Source organism: Branchiostoma floridae, chromosome 13 (genome assembly GCF_000003815.2).
Source record: "Branchiostoma floridae strain S238N-H82 chromosome 13, Bfl_VNyyK, whole genome shotgun sequence".
NCBI classification, from domain to species: Eukaryota; Metazoa; Chordata; class Leptocardii; order Amphioxiformes; family Branchiostomatidae; genus Branchiostoma; species Branchiostoma floridae.
Genome location: NC_049991.1, coordinates 8,370,313 through 8,384,688, shown reverse-complemented (window position 1 = coordinate 8,384,688; position 14,376 = coordinate 8,370,313). Strand labels below are relative to the sequence as shown.

General features: G+C 40.7%; 1 protein-coding gene across 1 annotated transcript in view; it reads left to right on the top strand.

The window, feature by feature from the left end:
- Positions 1-2,447: 2,447 nt before the first annotated feature.
- The window catches only part of LOC118429775 (somatostatin receptor type 5-like), a 28,904-nt gene continuing 16,975 nt past the window's right edge, over positions 2,448-14,376 (top strand). The window contains exon 1 of the mRNA XM_035840408.1: positions 2,448-2,644. The gene's annotated coding sequence lies outside the window, so the exon portion shown is untranslated. The remainder of the gene's footprint in view (positions 2,645-14,376) is intronic.

Sequence of the window (14,376 nt, the reverse complement as noted above, 5' to 3'; positions counted from 1 at the left end):
TTATTTTTTGGCTGTACACATTTTCTAGTTGTGATTGTCGGAATTATTTCGGCTACACTTGTTTAAGAGTCATTATTTACTGAAATGCAAACGTAGACACCAAGATGGCGGCAGACACTTCGATGATCTCATGTGTAAACAGTTTGTATTAGAATGTAAACGAATTTGCTGCATGCACTGCGTTTTCACACTCATTTATTCTCGGTCACTCGAACGCATGGCGTCCAAATGGCGAAATGACCCTCTACTGCCCAGAGTAGCTGTAAGTGACAAGGGTATTCACCTGCCAATTTACATTACATGTACCGCAAATGAAAAGTGCATGTACATGTACATGTCTTGGTTCATGTACCATTTCTTGGTCAACCAAATTCACCTGTCATCTTGTTTGCAGTGGCTGTTCTTTCACATTTAATTGGAGCTGGATTTATATTTTGGTGTTGTGCTCCAAAAATGCTCATCCTTTGTGAGCTCCTAGTTGCTTTTCTATTTTTGTACAAAAGCAACGGATCGTCCTTTTTGTATATCTTCTGCTCTGAACATATGGTGTGGTTTTAATCACCACGTTATATGTGAGACAACTCTGCCTACGGAAATTACAACTTGCAAACGAACACCTGCGGCAAGGAGTTGTGTAACGACAACTATCCGCTACACCAATCGGGTGTTCACAGCTCAAGCATACTCTTTTGCAGAAAATAAAACGGATAAAGATACCAGGGTGGGTCCTGTTACCTCAGCCAGTCATAACGTTGCGTTATTTATGAGACGTTGCAACCTGGGTGGCAGAATCTCCAGGCAGGTGTAAAGCCAACCTTTACGACAGAAAACGGCTGTAATTACCTGTAATTGCTGTGTCTTTTATAGACGTAGCAGGTGGAACTGTTCTACGTAAATCCTTACAATAAGTGCATTCACCGGGTATTGAGGGTAATTCCCTTGGTGGAATATTCTTCCTTAATTGAGGCCTAGTAACAGTTGAGCAGAGCTCAAGGGAGCAATAATTCTAGTTAGGAGCATATGAATAATTTCTTTAATGATCAGAGGATACTGGGAAATAATATGTCCATGGCAGAGTGATATGCTAGAAACAGCACTGATATTCTTTTACAATCTATTTTCGTTCTATTCTTCAAGTCAACTCAAGTCAAGGTGTGTATTTTTTATCTTGATGGTTTGTCCAGTCTTTATGCAAGGCCGAAGAAGGGGTCATGGATAAGAATCAAAACATTTAAAGTTCTAGTAAAGAACATCGCAATAATATACATTTATGGCCCCCATTGGCCAGTTAATACCATGGTAAAATTTTAATTGATATCAGCCCTGCAGCTTCGGCTAGTCCTATATGCAAATGACATTCTCTGCCCTCTGGACACATCTGCAGCCTGACTCAGGTCTTCTCAGGATCTGCTTTTCTTCTGCACATCAGTCTGGCTTCTACGGATTTTAGCTGCCTGGGGGAGTGTGTATCTCCATCTGTATTTGTCATTTGCAAGGTCCTCCCAGTGCTCAGTGTCAATATCAAGAGTCTTTATGGCCCTCTCAAAGACATATTAGAAACGCAGCTGTGGTTGCCCTGTGTGTATGCAGTAATAGATAAACAAGTAAATAGATAAATGAATAAATCATTCAGTCCTACATCGTCCGTAATCTTGACTGTTTCATGAATACCTCGAAACTATGGAAAGACTCGGCTGCCCTGCATGATGTGAGGCTGGATGGTGTTCCAGACTACAGGACCAGAATATTCCAGGAATCGTTAACTACTATTTGCCTGTTTTCAACTGCAGCTTTAGCACGATGAGGCAGTCCGAGGTATATGATCTGGTAGTTCTTGTCACTTCATCCCTGCCAGAAAACTCGAGTTATTTATCACATATTTATTTATTTCCTTGTCATTTGTTTTATCATATCGATCTTTTTTGTAATCTTATTACAGTTTTTCTTTTGAAATGTTCTACATCGTTTATTTTGTGTTGTTTTTAAAGCTGCGGCTGGTATGATCCTACGGTTGCTGAAGCAGCCAAAGCTTCTTACAAAGAGCTCGGCCTGCGGGGGTCTTTGACGATTGTTGTTGCCCACTACATACGTGGGTGTGTGCCACATCCAAACACCTGCAGCGCGCAGTGACGTAAGATCTCAGCCTCCAAAACACTTCAACATGTTATCCGTAAAGATCTTCCGTCTTTACAGGATTCATTCATCGTATGCAAATCTCACAAGCTATAGTTCGTCTTTTGCATTGTAGCGAGTTCTACGTATAACTCGGCCTGAAAATGATATTAGATTTCTAGTAGGGAAAAAGAGACAGGTGCATATAGGCTATTAAGCTGCTTGTGGATGAAAATGCCTCTTCTAATAAAACACCTGTGCTTGAACAATCAGCGTGGGACCTGACCGTTATAGCGCATGCGCAATGACTATCTTAAGTCCTTAAAAACCGAAAGGCCAGGGCTCTCCATATCTTCGACGGAGACTCGAGTACCGGGACACAAGGCTCTACGTTCAGCGAGGCCCTGGTAGAAAGCGTGAAGACGAAAACAAGCCAAGTAAGCTCCAGCCCGACTAACCAGGCGGTGGGAAACTGAGCATCGGCGGCGTGGTGGTCTTGAAAGCGGGTTGGGTTTGCGGCCAATACGTGAAGGTAAGCATGCACCGGCACGCGCCGAGACTGGAAACGGCAAGCACATGGTCTGCACTGTTGACATTATGTATCGGTACGGTGGAGGTCCGGTATTACAGCTGTGTTTGTACCAACAAGTGGTTGCTCCGGTCTTGTGTTTTTTACCGTTGGTACGCCCTACGTTTAAAGTAAACATGCGTTTTGAAGACTGATGTTGTTACCGTATGTTCGAATGAGCTGTAGACTAATCAATCGTCCTCGCCAATCATTGAAACAGAACCTCAATGGCGGCTTACATTTGTCTAAAAAAATACAGCGCCAAGTCTTCGAATATTCCCTTGTGAGGAAGACCTTCTGTTTTTAAGAGTGCTGGGTAAATTTGGCACACTGGAGTCGAGGCCTATTTTGTTCACTTAGTGGGTTGCAAAACCTTCATAGGGTGAACGAAAACAAGAGAAGATCAGTTTGGAGTTCTATTCGAGGACATTTTATACATCGCAATAAAAAACCGCCTAGGCTCGAGAAAGAAATTACAAAAATAGCAGAGTTGTAAGGTTCAGTATTGATGATGTTAAATGCTGGTTTCCTTGGTCTATAGTAGCCGCATTCCCAAAACGAAGCACGCTAAGAAGCTTTTTTGGCAACAGACCAATTTTCCTGCATTGTAAACGTTCGGCGCCTTAAAATTTAATAATAGCATTTGCTGTTTGACCGAACGGGTCGACGTTTCAAACAGTGAGTATTGACGTTTTTCATTTTAAAAGGATCTTCTTGGTTTTGGTTGGGAGATTCTAAAGGGGAGCCAAGACGCATTTTTTTAAAATACAGTCGGCTGGAGAGACATCTTGCCTTGAAGCACTGTAATCTGGGGAAATCATGGAAGTGATCCTAGGAACGGAAAAACATCAATATTCTATGAATCTTGAAGATACGGCACAGTTATTTGATCCCCCGGATAAGAAAGTTTCATTTCGTCCCAAACGTATGCAATTTGCACGGTTTGTCAATTCCCCGCGGTGAACGCTCTTCCCGTACATTTGACACGACTAGACGAGACAGCCGTTAGCCAGATAGCGGTAGCGTTTCTCACATGTACGTGCGAATACGTGCATGCTGTTCCGGAGGAGAAACCAAGAGAATTGTAGAGTGATGCATTCTTGATGTAGAATTTGCGAGAAATCCCCTTATGTATCCCGCTTGAGATTTTGCGAGGATCAGCAGAAATGCATTGAGGCACGAGGCTCAATGGACGTGGTTTCTTTCCTGCCTTCCCCCTAAAGAGGTTTAACGCACGATACGGGTACATGCGGCTTTTATTGGCATGTCTATTGGATAACTACCTTGTCGTTTGCTACCGCAGCTCTGACTTGTGGTCTATATCCCTCCAGTAATGCAAGCTATTCGCCAACACGTTTTTAGATTTAACCTCTATGAACCCAACTTGTGTGTACCCTGTCCAGAGTGCTGAATCAGTGTTGTCGTTAAAACTGTCCAGGGTTCTGAAATAGAGCTGTGGTTATCAAACCCGTTCAATTGAGAGTTTTCTTTTCAAATCTGCCACGAGTCACTGAGATGAGAGCCTAAATTCAATTTTATCCATAAAAGTTCATACTACATCAGCTATCTTTTAATGACCTCTCAATTCTAGCGATGTTGTTACTAACATGTCCTATATACAATTACAGTGCAGCCGTGTGCATTATCCTCGCTAACGTCCCTTACCCTTTATTTGCCGGACTATCTACATCCTCAACTTTTATAAAACGTGTTTAAAGAGATTTCCCATGTAAAAACCCGCCGTATATAAACTCCTGCATATCTAAACTGGCTGTATGTGCTTTGAGATATCATAGAACCCACTATTTTAAGTGGCGGATATACATGTATGTGTCCCGCCGGTTAAATGGCAATGGAGGCTATAAGCTAGCTTAACGGGCTTCCTGTTTACGTACAGGCAGGCCTTGTAGTAGCCATTAACAACTGGTGTTTGATAAAGCTCGTCCCGACAGATTGCCACAAACCCCACAACCAAAAGATCGTCAATGAGACATTACCAAAGTATTAAAGTCAAAAGTGTTTTGGTAAATAACTAGCGGTATAACCTTCCGTTTACATCAAATTTAGTCAAATACACTCACCTAGCCATAGCTTTAAATTTGTGTTTCTGTTGTTACTGACTAGGTAACACCCAAGCCATTTAGGTATGTAAGTAAATTAAAACAAAAGTGTTTTGGTCAATAACTAACGGTATTACCTTCCGTTTACATCAAATTTAGTCAAATACACTCCCCTAGCCATATCTTTGTGTTTCTGTTGTCACCGGTCAACTAGGTAACATCCTAGCCGTTTAGGTATTGAAAACAGATGACAAAATGAAAACAGATTTGCAGTGGATGTCACTTGAAGACAGAAGGAAAATGTCCAGACTTTCCATGATGTACAAAATGACCAATAAAATGGTGGACTTACCAACTGATAAGTATCTAATTCCAGCTCATAAAATAACAAGAAACAGTCATTCCTTCAAATACCAGATTTACCGACCTAGAATTGATGTGTTCATACTTTCCCAGAACTATCGTAGAGAGGAATTTGTTATCACCAAGTACAGTAGGGACATCTTCTCTTGGTAGTTTTAAAGAACGCTTGCAGATAGATGTGCAAAAGCTAGGTGTGACGGGTCGTTCGGTGTAATATAACCGGCTGCTGCCGCGCCGCGCGCGTGGGAAGCTGGTGTTACGCCGAACGGCGGTTATACCGGCTATGTAGATACAGATACAGATAGGTATGTAAGTAAAATAAAGGCACTTCTTTTAAGAAGTTGACCTTAGATAAGTGAATTTTTGCCTGTATAGTTTTTTTGTCTGAGGATTCATCAAATAAACCTCCAGAATTAGAAACTAACCAAGATATACAATCCTTATCAAGAGCTTTTTAGCCCGATAACTGGAATTCCTAAAACAGAAAACCAGAAATACATATTTCTTGTGACAGAAAACAAAAAAAAAGTTGTGTGCATGGGTTGGAAACGTAAGAAAACGTCTATTCGAATTTTCAGTCGTCGTAACGCCACATATAGAACACAAGGCTGCAAAAATAACAGTCACGTAATTTCAAGTCACAGAACGTGATACTGCATCGATCTGTCTTTACGGAAGGGTGATTTTAAAATGTACGTGGACCTCATTTCGTAAAGATGTAGTGACCCAGTACCGAAGGAGGCCATAAAGGAGGACTGACCCAGTAAATGCGACACTTAAGAATCATTCCAACCGTCGCGAGATCGCTAGCACTGAGCTACCACTTTATGCAGTCTATTGCACGCATGGTAAGGTTGCTTATCCACGACAGCTAACGATAAGAAGGGTATCTTCGTGATGTAATGCAGAGTAACTTCGCAAACACAACACGTAGGTACACTTCTTCGCGATCATTTTCAGAACGTTACCATGTAATCTTTTCCTTGTACACTTCTATATGATTTCTACTTGCACGTCTGTATGCGATCATCTCCATGTTCAGTTCAGTTCAGTTCAGTTTATTTATTTAGCCAGGAAAGAAAATCACCTGCACGTAGCCCTCACAAGTACATTATGATTGTATTGGGTTTTTGACAGCCAAGTGATGAAGCCTGCTATAGAGGCATATTTTACATATGGATACGCTATTATTTTTTTTATTCCCTTCGTGCATGTATAAGCACATTTCGATAATCCTTCGTATATTTAAGCAAGCTTCTATGTATGTGATTCTCTGGTTACTCCTACTAATACCATGACCCATATTTTCCGTCATAATCCATATGGACATATTTTGTCAGAAACCAGTAAAATCAATTATAACAATAACAACAACAACAGAGGCAGCAATGTTGTAATAGTAGTAGTATTGATGAATTCACGAATCAATAACTAGTGGAGTTGGTGTGGCGCAATTTTTAGAACGTTAGACTAAGAACCAATGGATACGTTTAAAGGGTTAGATACTCGCCATCCCCAACGTTGCGTCCTTGAGAAAGGCAATTTACAAGACGTAACGAAAATGGAAAACAGAACCGTCTTGGCAAACGCATTAACAAGGTACACCAGAGAGCGATTCTTTAAGTAAAGGAGACATCCGCCCTGGAATGAGCCCAGAGTGGCTGCCATCTGAGGAGATTGACATAAAGAAATAGGCCACAGAAAGTAAACTTTATGGATGACATCCTATACAGAGTGCAAAAAAAAAACAAGATGGGTAAAAAAACAAGTTGGCTAAATCTTCACCATAAACATCGTAACAAGATTTTAACTGACAAAACGTGACATCACAACTAAAAAGGCATTCATTCCTGTCTTAAAGAAGTGAGTAATAAAGGTGATACTGGTGTGGTAAACTGGTATCACTTGCCAAGCTGGTAACTACAGTCATGGCTTTCATATTTGTTGCACTTTTACAACCATCCAACAAGTTTCACTTCTACAACTATAGTAATGTCTACCTTCCTATTGTGACTCCTACAAGAATGATTATTAGGCTACAACACAACATGTTTGCCTATTTTGGTCTATCTGACCATCCACGAAGAAACCAGGCAAAAACCAATTCTGAAACCAGGCAAAAATTATTGAGCGTGCTGATGTCATCCATAAAATTTACTTGCTGTGGCCTTAATTGCCAATTCTCGACTGTTCACAGTCGTTGATGGCGCTCCCAGAACAATAAATGTGATCAAGATCAAGAGACTGTTTCTGCATATACTTATCATATCAACTATTCCGAATATGATTTTATCGGAGTTGAAAAATCACTGGATAGCAAGTTTCTTTATTTTTTAGCAGTATCTATATACAACTGACAGGCGACGTTTTGATGACCAAGTGTCACCTTCTTCAGGGCAATGCTGACTGGTTCTGTTCCACACTGCAACTCAGGTGTCACTGCTATTCCGCCATACTTCATCATTCTTTCCATCGGCTGAAATAGACATAGAAAAGCGTAAGTGATGTTGTCTGTTGTCTTTTGAAAAATGTTCAACGGTCGAAAATCACCAAGGGGCATAATGTGGATAGGATTGATAAATTACTACGTACATTTTTTTCTGGATGCTTTGCAAATGTTTGTAAGAAAATAATGCCTACAGATCAAAAAGAGCAATATACCAACGTGCCAGCATAGTCAGCACCAAAGTCTAACATTTGTGTCTGTCAAAACGGTTTCAGGAATGTGCATGTAAGGGATTTGTTGAATATCTTGCGGCGTTTGTCACCGTTTACTTTATAGTTTACACAGGTGCACGCCCTGATATAAACTCCTTACCATAGATTTATATTTCCGATGGTTTACTGGTAATCCTCGTTGCGCTTCACACAGATACATCATTCCAAGCCGCCGAGCTCTATACAAGTAAAATAAAGACATTTTAACGAGGGGCTCTGCAGAGATGAGTGTAATATCCTCTGACATTATTTTTTCACGATAAGTCGTCAATCCAAGCTATAAATATTAACCAAGAAATAGAGACGGAAGCTTAAAGTTTTTTTTTCGAATTTGCTTTTCAATATTTTACTGTTAATATCGAAATAGATAATTCTTGAAATAGACAACATGAAATATTTATTACATATTACCTCTTGTGACACGACAGAAATGGTGTTTGTTTTTTCACTTGTTTGTTTAGAAACGTTGGAAAGCTTTTTGGAATTGACGTAAATCTTATCTCATCAATCTATAAAACCTGCCTCTCCAAAAGGAAAACTAAAAATGTATTTTTCTTGAAATAGACAGTATGAAATATTCATTACATATTACTTCTTGTGACACGTCAGAAATGGTGTTTGTTTGTTTCTTCATTTGTTTGTTTGTTTGTTTAGAAACGTAGGAAAGCTTTTTGGAATTGCTCTAAAATCTCGTCCCATTGATCTATAAAACCAGCCTCTTCTAAAGGAAAACTAGAGATTTATTTTTCTTGTGACAGCTGCAAGAAAAGTCGGTTATTGGTTCGGCCAGTTGGAAGATTGCATCGCCACTGCAGGTATCGTTAGGCGTGGTTATTGACTCCAACCACACAAACGTGATGTGACTATGAATGAAGAGCTAGGCAGCGAGTTATTGTCACTCTTCCCACGTTCCACAAATCAGACGTTGTTACCTGTACGTCTCACATTGCCGGCGTAATTAGCAACACCATTAACAGTAATTTGTAGCTTTCATGTACGATCACATTACTTCTAACTTCCATTTTGTTTGACAAGTGCTTCTAATGCTTACATCTTAAATTCGTAAGATAAATAAAATAGGCGATGCGCTTTCCTCTAAGTGTCGTGTAAAGATGATTTGTATGATCTAGAAACACTTTACATGACTGGAACGTATTAGATATCCTATTCCTGTAAGTGTGTACGTAAGTACATGATACGATTTTACAAAAGGCCCGTGTAAAATAGTTGGTATAATTTTTGTAAAAGCTGCATATACAAACGTTGTAACATTTCAGTGTGAATATTTTTGAATGAATTAGACACAATTTGTATATACAGGTATTTTAACGCTTATGTGTTTATCATGCACATTTTCTTATTGTCAAAGTGTTAGCAAGACGTTTGTTATTTACTGTTGGTTTGCATTTGGTGGAACACATACAACGTTGGGAATACGTTTTACGAACGTCCGATGTGGAAAAGATTTGAATAGACTATCTAAACTTTGCATAAGGAAGATGTCTACTGTTATTTGAATGTTATCTGTAGAAGTGTACATGAAAAACATGAAATACATAGCAAATACGCAACTTATTTTCACAGAGACCAGTGTGAATACAATTTGCATAAATCAGAAACAACTTGGATATATTGCATAACAAGATGTTTATCTTCTTTTGATAAGTGGTTTGTGTAAGTGGCGTGTAGTGCACGCATAACAGTAAAATTCAAGATCGTCCTAAGAAGCCATTAACGGTTTAATATCAAGGACGCTTGGAGATGGAGCAGGGAAATTAGTATTCTGTAGTGTAGGACCAACATCCTCATAGCGGTAAACAGGCTTCAGGAATCCATGAATAGTTCCATCAGGTTGATAAATCAATAAATATCCACCTGTCAACGCTTCATTAGTCTTTCAGAAACTCTTTTATCAGCCTCCTTCGCAAAATTCGAGCGGGGCTGCCTTTTTATGGGGGGGGGGGGGGGGGGGCTTGTACGCAATTTTCAACGTTGAATAAGGTTTTCTAATTCCGGGAAAGAAAGTTTGCCGGGAAAGATGCTTTGCCGTGGAACGGAGTTTGCTGTGGAAGGGAGTGTGCCATGGAAGGGAGTTTCAGCCCACCAAAGAGGCAAACCCTTCTTCAGTTAGAAAATATATATATATTGCCCGCAGAAATATATCAAAATGATAACAAACAAAAATTGGTGCATATAATTGAATATCTCTTGGTTGTGCACCATTAATTTGTTTACTTTTGAAATGTACTTATTCTATTTTGCACAAACACGCATGACTCGCCATTAATATGCGTCCGTTAGAACTAACTCGATCGTTTGCACTACTGTCCCGCAGCGCTTTGGGGACGCATAAAACCTCACAAAGCCATGAAAGCTGCATGGTGTAAATTGTTTGTACATCTGCAGAACGGCATAATAGTCAGCAATCACTCACACACTCAGGGGTTCTTGAATATGGCGGATTTTTCGCTGTTACAAAAGACATCGACATGTTGCTTCACGATGGGAGTTCTCTTATTAGCTGAAGTCGGTCGAATATATTAACAGCGCCTACAGACAACCTCGCCTGACAGAAATAGTTTTCTAACCTTTCTTGTTCCTGCTCCTCAGACTATCAATTCTACCCGTAAGAAAACACCAAAACAAAGCGCAAGAGATTATCTATTTTCTTGAGCGTTGAAATAGCCAACAATTATTTGGGCGTGAGTGCATCGAAGATTTAATTACATTGATGACCACACAAGTCCGCAGTAGAGAGGCTATTAGCATGAAAGATCATCTTTATTGTAGAAAATGCCGTTCGCATTTTCTGCTGCTTTCATTTTGAGAATTAAGTGACTTTACGAACATGTGACGTCAATAATTGGTCAAAGTAGCCAAGAAGCCTATACCACCCACCGTCTCCGTTGAGTGACAGTTGGTGTACCGTGCTGTGAATGGCACAACTATGTAGATTTGGCATGTAAACGAACTTTGCTCTCATGGTATCGCACCGTGGCACCGGTTTTATTTTCCAAATCCATAAATGCCTGTCTTCATCATGTCTTCAGGCAGTTCCTTAAACCAAGTATTGCCTAGTCGTTAAATGGATGCAGATATGATATGGCTTCAGACCGAGCTATCTCGTCCGAATGATAGTTATTACCATTCCATTATCGTCAGCACAATTATCCTGCTGTAAAGTACAGACAAGTAAATGTCACGAAACTTCCAGCGGCAAATGTACACACTACTTAGGCTCCTACGTAGGTGGGTTTTCTGTCATTCAGTGCACTGGCTAATGATACTGTAGATGTGCATAATCCTTCAAAGCGCCTACTTTAATACTGTAATTAGAGGATGTGACTCTTATGTAAGCCTCCTCGTTTACGCCAGCCCACACACATCTTATAAGCGTAATGCTCACACCCACAAGTAAAATCGCATCAATGTTCTACCCCTGAGTTTAACCACAACGCTTGCTTGGTGATCAGGAAAACTTGAAGATTATTCCCAACGTAGTGATAGAAAGTTACTAAAGAATGCATCCAATACCTAGAAACCAATATGTTGGATTCAGTACATGGAAATCGGGCATTCCAGAACATAATCTTATCTGAACGAAAGTCACTAGAACGGCGGCAGGTAGAATTTCTTCAGAATGACAAAGGGTGGCAATCTCAAGGCAGATTCTACGGTTGAATAAGATAGTATCAAAGATATCAGAGGACTGGGGCCGGCCAAAGGGAGTAAGACGAGCACCGGAGCATACAAACTGATTTAGCTATGTCGGCTTCACTCCTCTGACAACTTTTGATACTATCTTATTCAACCGTAGAATCTGCTTGGAGATTAAAAGGGTGGTGCCGCATTTGATTTCATAGCTTCTGCTCACCAGGTCCCATTGGTTGTTTGTCCCTGAGCAGGCGAGGGTGCCCTTAGGAAATAGCCAATCAGCGTCTAAGGTCTCGCTCAACACTAACATGAGTAGCTAATCCAGAACTCATGCATTTTGTGGTTTTGTGAAGACATATTGTGAACCGTTCTAGGTCTTTTTCGTAACGGAAAATTTTTTATGACATGCTCGGAATTGCGTAAGTTTTTAGAATCATGGAAATATGTTGTCTTGAATATCAGTATTCAGCCTGAAGAAGCTTGCGGGTGTTTAAACTGTAATTTCTTATTTGTGTCTTCGTCATCGTCATGGGTAGAGACGGAGGACATTTGATCCACTGCATATCGAGTCACGCGTTGGTAGAATAAGTGAAGAAAGTTATTATATCTCCAATTTCTAAATAATTTTGCCGGCAAACACTGATGTTGGTCAATACATTGACGAAAGCATGCAGTCTTCGAACGGGGTTGTTTTTAGGGGGGGGGGCGTTGGTTCGCGATTTTTAACGTGCGTTGGCTAGGTTCTCATGTGCCTGGAAAGGGAGTTTGTCGTGGAATCTTGTTTGCCGTGGAAGGGAGTTTCGCCCCGGCTAGACGAAGGTAGACTTTTACAAATAAGTGGTTTGACGTAGAGTTGTAGACAAGGTCTTGCTTGCTAGTAGTAGGATTACTTTATCAACAATGTTGAAAAGTGGAGTTTACTTGTAATCCCCGAAAGCAAGTCTGAAAGTGTCTCATGTCTGACATACACTTCAGTCGGCGATATCAAAGACTTCGGTACTTAAATGATCAACGGCAACGTCGATACAGCCGATTCAGACGCACTCACTACAATCTGTCTTATCCACATCGAAGCTTTTAAGTTGCATGTAGTGTACTCTGTAGACGTGAAACAGCCCCCCAAAGTGATTATTCAGACTCCTAACATCTGCGGCCTTCTTGTTTCTTGTTCTTTTCCTTGAGAACCGAATGAAGCAAATCACTGCTTCGAAAGCACATAGCACTCATTCTTAAAGTGTCGGTGAAGGGAAATTTTCATTACCATTTATGTAACAAGCTTTGGTATCAACAAGACCAGTGTTATTTTGATCACTGCGGGACTGCTTCTTTAGGGATCGGCTTAAGTTCGCGGGAAATTCTGTTCAGAACCTTTTTCGTAGGCATAATTGTTGACGTAGCAATTTAGGCTTCTACCACTCCTGAACATGTATGTACGTGTTTGATGTGTGGCTCCCATTTGAAACATAGCACCTCCGGCGCTACATCCAACAACCTTAGCAATTATCAGCTGAGTCGAGGGGGATATAGGCTTTACGTGTCTTTCCCAATTGCAATGTCACCACACAGGAGACAGGGCTAGGGATCTGAGCCAAGAAGCTGTAGATGCCGATCAACAACACTAATCACAAGGCTACCTTAGTGGGTCCACCCCGGTGTGTTATAGCCCACTTGTTGAAAACATTACCTTCTCTCCCGCCAGTTTGTTGGTATGGAATTGGTTGTTAACAGCATGTCAATGTACAGCGTTCCGTAATAATTATTCATAGGAGAGCCAAACCAAACTGTAAGACAGGGAAAGTATTTTTAAAAACGTCATGGTAAAACAAACTCTTCACAGAAAAGCTGAAGCAACTTAGTAGCACTCGTCAGTTTTCAGTCTGCGATGCCTAGAACGGATGGATAAAGATGTATATCCTTCCTCCACAAGGCTTATATAACTAAAAGGATATCAGAAAGAGATCTTCTGCGACTAGAACTATTCTTAGTGTCCCGGAGATATCGATGGGGAAGGCAGATGAGATTAAAGAACAAAGGAAGCGCTCCGCAACATAAAACGCGTCGCGGCCCACCGCGCTCATCCGTTTTGCTTTAATGTATCTCATCGCCTCGAGTGGAACCTCTTCGTAGTCAGGTTTCGCTCGGCAGCCAATCAGTTAAGATGAAACTGATTAATGGTAGCACATTGCAGGGGCTTCAGATGAGCAGGTCCTTTGTAGATAAGACAATGTGTGAGTGGGAGGAGGGGGGGGGGTATCTCAAGCTTTTGCTGAGCCTGTTTGGGTTATTCCAGGTCATCAACAGAGCTCACAATTTCACCAGCTTTACAAGAAAGGCAAAAAGCCTCCAACACTTTTGGTTTTGGCCCATCCGACGCTTCAGGGTGTGGAAACTGACTGGCGGTGTCTCTTTGCAGGAGCTCCAGATAGCCAGGTTCGTCTGAGGATAAGGCTTTTTGCAATAGCTTGTTTTACCTTTGAGCTAAAAATGTTTGAATCTTCACGTGGCAAATTTCTAAACTTGAAACTAATAGTTATCCGGCCTTTAAAAAGGACAAAGAATAGACTCCATTACATGGGGTTTCTGGTCAAATTGTATCAGTTTTGACGGACCTGACTAATGGTATATCATTCTAGCATCTGTAGATGACCAGGGTTTCAATATAAGACATTTGGGAAACGTCGGTTTTGATTTTTGTACTGAAGATGTTTGGGTCCTCTCAGGTCAACAGACAGGCAGATAAGTATACTAAAACAAATTATTCACTATAACGAAGGACCTTCAAGTTATAGTTGCGAACACTACGAATTGGACAAAAAATTTCCTATAGTACACTAGGCTGTTAGGGGATGCTCCTACCGCTTCCATGGCGTCACTCTATGTACAAACATGTGAGTCAATAAT